At 31.6% G+C, this 8,629-nt stretch overlaps 1 long non-coding RNA gene across 12 annotated transcripts; it reads left to right on the top strand.

Moving 5' to 3' along the window:
- Window positions 1-2,441: 2,441 nt before the first annotated feature.
- On the top strand, window positions 2,442-5,981 carry LOC130746801 (uncharacterized). 12 transcript variants are annotated; one of them, XR_009022226.1, is made up of 7 exons: window positions 2,443-2,996; window positions 3,191-3,541; window positions 3,666-4,200; window positions 4,506-4,761; window positions 4,847-4,997; window positions 5,222-5,290; window positions 5,721-5,981. It is a non-coding gene; the product is annotated as an uncharacterized LOC130746801 (long non-coding RNA). The 12 variants fall into 12 exon arrangements; XR_009022221.1 differs by having other exon boundaries at window positions 2,442-2,996; window positions 4,847-5,290; XR_009022222.1 differs by lacking the exon at window positions 5,222-5,290 and having other exon boundaries at window positions 4,847-5,169.
- The last annotated feature ends 2,648 nt before the right edge of the window (window positions 5,982-8,629 follow it).

Raw genomic sequence — 8,629 nt, forward strand, 5'->3', positions numbered from 1 at the left:
TTGTGGGGGAATTGGCTCAAACCACCAAGAGTTTCATTAATGAGTCTCGCAATAATTTCAAGAACCAAGAGGCTTCAATAAAAAATCCGGAGAACCAGGTAGGTCAAATCTCCAAACAACTCGCTGAAAGACCTCCAGGTATGTTTCCTAGTAACACTGTGCCTAACCCCAAGGAAAATTGTTCTGCTATTACATTAAGGAGTGGAACAATGTTGAGCGAGAGAAAAGAAAAAAAGGATGAGAATAATGAAAAAGAGATATTGAGAGCAGCTTGAGCCTTCTTCCCTGGAGTTAACCCTAGCACTACTTTGAGCTTTTTGAAGAACTTTTTTTTATTTCAATAATTTATCTGATTATGGAAGCCATGTTTGGCTAAACCTCTGTAGGTACTTGGGGTGTTCGGTTTGATTCTCTTGACCTTATGTTTTGATTTACTTTTTGACTCATGAATTCTAGTTTTATTTATGAATTTCTCATCTTTTATATATGAATCTTTATGCATGAAGATTACCTTTGCTATTTTGTATGCGATTGAGAAATCGGTAGAAAATAGGGATCCGGTGAGGAATTGATTAGGAACGCCTACGCCTTAGAGATAAGGGTAACTTCTAATTGTGTTGGCTAGTAACTAAGTACTTTAATTCTCCAATTAAATTCGTCTAGGAACTAAGAGATTAGTGTTAGCAGTTTAATTGGAAGTTCTACGTAGTTAAGAGATTATCACGTAGAAACTTAGGCAAACACCATAAATAAGTTAGAAAATTCATGAGTTAATTAGTCTATTAAGAACATAAGTGAAATTGATGAAATCCTACCCCAGGTACTTCCCCTTTTGATTGTTTTCAATACTACGTACTTGCTTTTCACTTTACTTTGCAATTAATTAAGTTCGCTTTAACAACAATTATCCATCCCCAAACCTTTTTCCTTAGTCTTTTTAGTTATTTAATAGGTGAAATTGATTTGGACAACCGCAATCCTTGAGTTCGATAATTTATTACTACTTAACGAATAGGTACACTTGCCTAGGAGTTATCAATAATCTACATTTAACTCAATCCATTTCTAATTATAAAATCATCTTTATATATAATGATGTTAATTTAATCTAATTAACTTAGAAAACATATATTTTTTAGTCCATAGCTTTAGACACAAGTTCTGACATGTTCTTGAGATAGACAAAAAGCGAAATTCTCTTTGAGACTATTAAGAAATGAGAAACTACTCAAAATTGAGTGATGATTGGTTTATTTCTTTCCTTTTGCTTAAGATGTTAACCATTGTTATAATTAGGATTGTACTTTTTGTGTATACAATAAACGACTAAACATCACTCTTGTGATTATAGGGTCCGTTTGGTGGCCAGGACAGGATAATAATCATATCCTATTGTTATCTGTTGTTTGTTGCGCCTGCAGGATAGGATAACACTATCCTGTCTCCTATCCTATCCTGTCAATCATGTGTAAAGGTTATTCTGAGGGGGGAGCTAGGATAGAACATGATAAGATACCAGTTATATATTTTCTTTCAGTATCCTAACTCCAAATTAATTTATTTTAATATTATAAATTTATAATAATATTAATTAATAAATATAAAAATATTAATTTAACTAAAAAAATAAGTAAATAAAATCATTATTCATAAATAGTAAAATATACTGCTCACTTACAAATATTGATTTATTAATAATAATAGACTAATTTAATATTTTCATCTCCTATTATTTAAAAATTATTTATCTACTTATATAATAATTTAAATATAAAGTATAATAATATTTTTAATTTAGTTAATTTATATTCTTTATCACGTATCACAACTAAGTGAAAACCATTAATTACAAATATTGATTTTTTAATAGTAATAAATTAATTTTCTATTTTCATCTCCTATTATTTAAAACTACTTATCTACTTAATTAATAATTTATAATTTAAATATAAAGTACTTTTGAAATAATAATATTCTTAATTTAGTTAACTTTTATTGTTATCACATGTCACAACTAAGTGAAAACCAATTGGTTAATTCAAGAAAAGGTAAAGAAATTAAATTTAATAGAATTATAAATTTTTAAATGTATTTTTTATTCAAATATAAATCTGATACATTTTTCCTTATCATATCCTGTTCTTATCATGTGCGCCTCAAACACATGATATGATAAGAGTGTATCCTGCTCTTATCCTATCATGTTACTATCATGTTCACATATCATCAATACATATATTAAAACAGAATCACTCCAAGAGGTTTTTAGCTGATGTGTCAGCTCCTCAAATATTTGGCAATATTTTATTCACCCACCTTGAATAAACTTCAATATTTTATTCCCCCACTCATTATTTTATTAGAGTTTATTCCCTTCATCCTTCCTATCCTCTCTCTCCCACTATCTCATTAATGCTTTTTCTCTTTCTCATCCCCCAACCTCATCAAATTTTTCCCAGACTCTTTGTATCCTTTTTTTTCAATTTGGTCTATCCTCATTGTCCAATAAACAATGTTCATTCCCACTAGCACCCCAATCCGTCTTCTGTCTTCCTTTAGTGCCATTTTGGATTTAAATTTTGAGCATTTATTAATTCTGTTACTAATTAACCTTCCACCTTCCACCTTTCACTCCACCAATCAAATTTCTTCTCTAGATGTTTCCCCAATTATCTCTTCCACTCATATCATAAATCTTCCTCATCTCCCTCCATATCTGGATTCTTCATCCTCTACCCCTCCATTCGACGCTTAACCCATGAAACGCTCCTCATCATTATCCTCATCACAGTTTTACTTCCCATAACCTATCTTTCATTCACATGGCTTCTTCTCCCCAGTCATTTTTATTCATCTCCACAGTCATCATTCTCACCACTGCTCTCTCTCTCTCTCTCTTTATTTCTCCCTCTCGCTCTCTCTGGCGCTGACTCCCTCACTCTCCTTCGTTCCGTCTCTGTTTCGTTCCTTCAGATCTCTTCTCCGATTCCGGCCAGGTAACTACGTTAATCTTCCCTCACTATTTCTGTTCATTTCCGATTTCCCCTTTTTATTTATTGCGATTTTTTGTTTGGGCGTTTTTCGATTTCGTATTAGGGTTCTTCAGTGCGATTGAGATGTCTTCTTGAGCCAACCGCAGATCATAGTCACTAATAGCTAACTTTTCTACTGTTGCTTCTTTCTCTTCCAGTTTTCATGGCCTTTCTCTTGGCTGGGGAGATTTCAGAGTTCTCTGCGGATTCAGATTTCAGAACCCCTCCTCCTCCAACAGAACCTGCCGGTTTTGACGTTTAATTCTCCTCCCTATTTTCATTATGATTTAGAGTTTTCAATTTCCTAATTTTTTAGGTTTCTTTCCTAATTTTCATTGGATCTTCAAAAATTAATTGAATTGTTGACAGATTAAAAAAACCGATATGTAATTTTTAGTTTTTTCTATATCAACAGAACAGAGATGATTGATGTCTACTGAGAGCTTTGGACTTATTGGTTTTTTTGCAGTTGTTTTGTGTGGTGATATTAGCTATGTATGGACAATGAGGTATGTGTATTCCATGATTTTGTCCTCTGGCACGTTTTGTTTTTCCTATCTTTTGTTGAGCATTGGGTTATAGAGAATTAATTTATTCCAGTGCTTTTATATGGGCTGTTGCTACATGTTTCAGGGTTTGAGCTGGATTCAAGTATATAAAGAGGATCATGTCCTCGCGCAGCATCTTGCTGTTGCTTCACCAACCCTGCCAAGTTGAATCAAAAGCATGATTTAGTGTTTTGTAATCTAAGTTGGATTAATGATTTTTTTTGTACTTTTTTTAGGCTGTTGCTTCACCAACCTGTTTTAATTTTTCACCTTTTGTGATTCTTTTATGTTCTTTTGTTGTGTAATGTTCCATTTTGTCTCAACTTTGCTTTCACTTGACCATATATTTTTTATAGCAATTTTGTTGGATGAATTGGTGATAGTGGACTGGTGCAAAAGGACATTCAAAAGAATCTCTGTTTCCTAAATCAGATAACTTTTTCCTTTAGCTTTGCAGTAAATGTTTCTTCTTCCTTTATCTGCTTCCTTCATGTTACTCCATATATGTTTTTTTTTACAGAAAAAAGGCATGGGGAAGAAGTTGATTGAATAGGTAAGACAAGTAAAGAAATTGAGAGGAAAAGAAGAGGGTCCCTGTCACAGGCTAACGATCTTTGTACGTAAGTGTCTCCTCAATACTATTCTTGAATAAATTTGCTGGCTTTGTTTCATCTTTGTTCACACTACAGTGGTCTCCGGTATTGAGTGAGATTCTCATTGTTTATGATTAAAAGAAGTGATTTTATGATGATGGTCTCCAGTAGATTCTACTTAATGGAACATTGAAGTTTCAGTAGCAATGGAACAATATGCATGTTCATTTACTCCCCCACCCTCACATATAATCCTTACCTTGCAAGTTTCTGTTTCTGCTATAAATCATGTGATTTCTTTTGAATGTTAATTACTTTGTGCAATTCTATAGGTATATGTCAAAGTTAAACCTTACAAGGCTGTCACATAACCAGACTCTTAGTTGCTGAAGAAAATGTTATGCATACAAAGTGTGTTCAAGAGAATAACACAATAGTAGCATAAGTGGTTTTTTTTTATTGAGAATGAGAGAAGCAAGGGCCAAGTTTATAGCAGAGAGTCTCATCATTTGAGGGTCTCATAATATCATTTCATTGAATATTTCCTACAGGGTGTTGAAGAATATATCAAAATTTTTGCAAAAGAAGGTTAGTGGACAAATTGTTAAAATATAACCTGTTTTCTTTTTGTCCTGTTTCTCTCTATTTATATTTATTTGGGTGTTTTCTGTAGTGCAAGGGTTCATCACACAAATCTAAGGAACTCAACTAAGGAAGATTCAAAGTGTCTCAAAGATGTAAGGAAAAAAGAGGACCAAATCATAGCAACTTGGATCTCACAGTACTATCAACTGAGAAATTGGTTTATCAACATATAAAAAGAGGTCCACTGTGGTTTATTTTTTGTACTGTGTATTTGATTCTATTTGATCTTTTTTCCCTGTTGAATTATTTTCTTTCTGTATTTTTCTTACTTGAAAACCTTTTGCATTATGTTATGCAGTTCAAGAAGTTATGGTAAATGAGAATGTTCCAATTAAAATTCTGATGTGCACAGTTGAGTTAATTCTAATTTCTTTTACTTCTTTTTTGTTGAATGTTTGTGTAGAGCTATAAGGGGCCAGTTGAAGGTTACATCTTGAATGTTTCTATCTCTTCCTTTTCTCTGTTGTTGAATGTATGCATTAACAGTAAATGGTTTTAACTTTGTTTCTATCTCTTCCTTTAATTTTTCTTTCTTTATTATGCTATGTATTCCTATTTTATTAACTTAACATTATCAAACCTGTTTTATTTACCCAGATTTTTTTTGTTTTGCTTATAAATTGTTTGTTTTATATAGCATTGATTGTGTGTTCACCAACGGTTGTGATTAAAAGCATGTTCGTTTCCCCATTAACTCTACAGTTTTCCGAACCACATTTATTCTTAAACGTTTTCCCCTTCCCATTAACTACACTTTTTTCACTTCCCCATACCTTTTGTTTAATTCCTTTATGCTTTGTATATAGAGTGTTTTTCACTTCCCCTATTTTGAGGTTTAATATGGCTTGCAAAGATGGATTTTTCCTAATTTATGTCCATGCTGCTTTTCATTGTTTTTTTAGGTTTGCTGCAATGATGAATGCTTAAACATATAAGCAGTTATGTGGCTTGATGAACCAGAGAATGACTTCAAGACTATGGTCTTTCATGACAAATGTTGGAAAGACTTGAAGTATTTGAAATTAATATTTGGTTTAGAGTAGTTATTAGATGGTAGGAGGTAGATCACCCATTGTTATAAGAACCAATGTAATCATTTTCCGATGTGTAAAAAAATACCAATGTAATCAGTGTTGTCTATACATGAATCTCTTTTAATGAAATTAGCGAATAGAATCAACTTATAGAGAATAACAAAGTACACAATTCTATACTTGAGTGTCTCAACTTATATTTTTGAAATATCTGCAATCCGAATAGAATAACTAAGGAAAAAAAGTATTTATTAACTTTTTAAGTAGATTGTTTTCTTTATCAATTTTAAGAATAAATCTTCTTACACTGCATGGGTAAAATGAGACATCAAAACGGCAATGGAACTAAGGTATATGATTGATGTCTTAAATACAATAGGAGAACTCACCGTGCAATGATGAGTAGAAGTATTTTTCTTTAATTGTGTAAATCTAAGTTTTTTAAGGACTTCATCGTTATTATGATTGAAATTTTGTTCAATTTTTTTGTTTTATTTATAAGTAATGAATTTACTGATATAATCAACACAGTAGTAAACTTCGCCAAGAAACAATGGTGATTTTCATCTTTGTAAGTAAATTTTTTTTATACCTCTCATGTGCGTAAATGAAGATTTTTACCAATTGATTCATTTATTTATTTTTAAATCTTTATATTTGTTAAATGAGTGTATTTATACAAAACACTGTAATTGAGTTTCACAATTTATATTTATAAAATATCATCATTCTTATGATTGTTTTTATTTTTAATATCTCAACTTTTTCATAATCAAAATATTGATTATGTCTAAATTATAATATCAAACTTCGCCGTGCAGCGCGAATTAGAAGACATTTTTTTTAAACTGAGATTAGAATAAATTAATGCATATATTAATATTTATTATTTATATTTAAATTATAAGGTTAATAGCTCCCATGAGGAGGAACATTTTGAATGAAAAATATGTTCACGTACGACCAGCTATATGTAGCCTTATCGAGAGTTAAATCTAGAAAAGGGTTGAAGATACTTATTGTGGATGACAAATGGGTAGTATCTAATTGCCCTCGGAATGTCGTGTACGAAGTAGTCCAGAACATATAAATGGTTAGAATTGTTATGTTATATTTTATAATTCTTTGTATCATGCGCATTGTAATTAACATGCTGTATTTTTTTCTGTCTTATTTTAATCATTTTCCAAATTGTTGCATATACAACAGATTTGAACTCAACGTGGGAGAACAAGCAACAACTCTAATGCATAAGGAAGCTCTTATTGTTGCTGAATTGTATTGTTGTAATATTGTGCTTTTGTTGGATTCAATTGAGATTTTATTGTTGTGGATATGTTTTCAATTTTGGTTCAATTGTATTTTATGTTCATCACAACAAATCTGTTCAATTTCAAGTCTTAAGATTTCATTTTCATTCTCAACATCAATGTAAGAAATTCATAATCGTTTTTTGCCGTGCAGGGCACGGGTAAAATCAGGAAAACCTTATATTATTGTAGTTACCGCACTATCAGGACTAAAATCAGGAAAACCTGTTTATATTCCTAGAATGAGCTTGACTCCTTCCGACACTGGCCTCCCTTTTAAATTCCAACGACGGCAATTCCCAATAACTGTTTGTTTTGCCATGACTATCAATAAGAGTCAAGGACAATCTTTGTTGCATGTTGGATTATATCTTCCACGGCCGGTGTTCACGCATGGTCAATTATATGTAGCAATATCAAGAGTTAAATCCAGAAAAGGGTTGAAGATTCTCATTGTTGATGACAAAGGAGTAGTTTCAAATAGCACTCGAAATGTGGTCTATGAAGAAGTATTCCAAAACATATGATTGGTTAGTTATAAACTATTTACCCTTGAACATTATGAATTATTTTCAAATGTTTTCATTATGCTTGAAGGTTATAAATAAATTCTTTAAAAGACGTTGAATAAGAAAAATAGAAAATCATTAATAACTCATTCTCCTACTTTTGCAGGTCCCTTCAAGTTCAATTATAGAAAGGAAGAGATGGCAGTCCAAGATGAATTAACTAATAGTGATATCTATGTATTTTTTGTGCCTTTATTGAATTTAGAAGAGATTCTAATCAAAAGATATTCAATTTGAGTTCAAATTATTCGTAAGTTTAATGAAATTCGTATTCATATTTGGATTTCAATGGATTGTTGTCTTTTTAATTTGTTCATGTACAAAGTTTATAATCTTTTTCGCCGTGCAACGCACGGGTAAAAGCTCTAGTATCTTATCATATTCTATCCTATCCTGACCACCAAACGACTCATAATATAATTGATAATGTGACTTTAATTTTACTCCAATAATTTGTTTCTTATTTTGATTGGAACTATCTCTCTAATTTAATATATATTTCAAACTCATCACTCATGGTGCACCTTTAGACCATTAGCATTACTCGACCCTATCATCTTTCTCTGTGTATGATATGTTTTCTTTAACTTAGTAGGGGTTCAAATCTCCAAACATAAATAAGCCGAGCATACTAAACTTCAAATGATTTTTTTTAATAAGCCAGATTTGAAATGAGCAATCTTATTCCGCAACTATAATGGATTCACCAACTACTCTACCTCGCTTTACCACTACAAATTAACAACTACAGTACTAATTCTTTTTTGTAAGTTTAAGTATTGGTGGGACCCTCACTGCCATGTCAACTGCCACATAAAGTGTCACATAAGCGGCTAGGCAGCCAAGTTTCAAGTATATGGCATTATTGACTTGGATTTTCATCAGCCACCACATCCTC

Source organism: Lotus japonicus, chromosome 3 (genome assembly GCF_012489685.1).
Source record: "Lotus japonicus ecotype B-129 chromosome 3, LjGifu_v1.2".
NCBI classification, from domain to species: Eukaryota; Viridiplantae; Streptophyta; class Magnoliopsida; order Fabales; family Fabaceae; genus Lotus; species Lotus japonicus.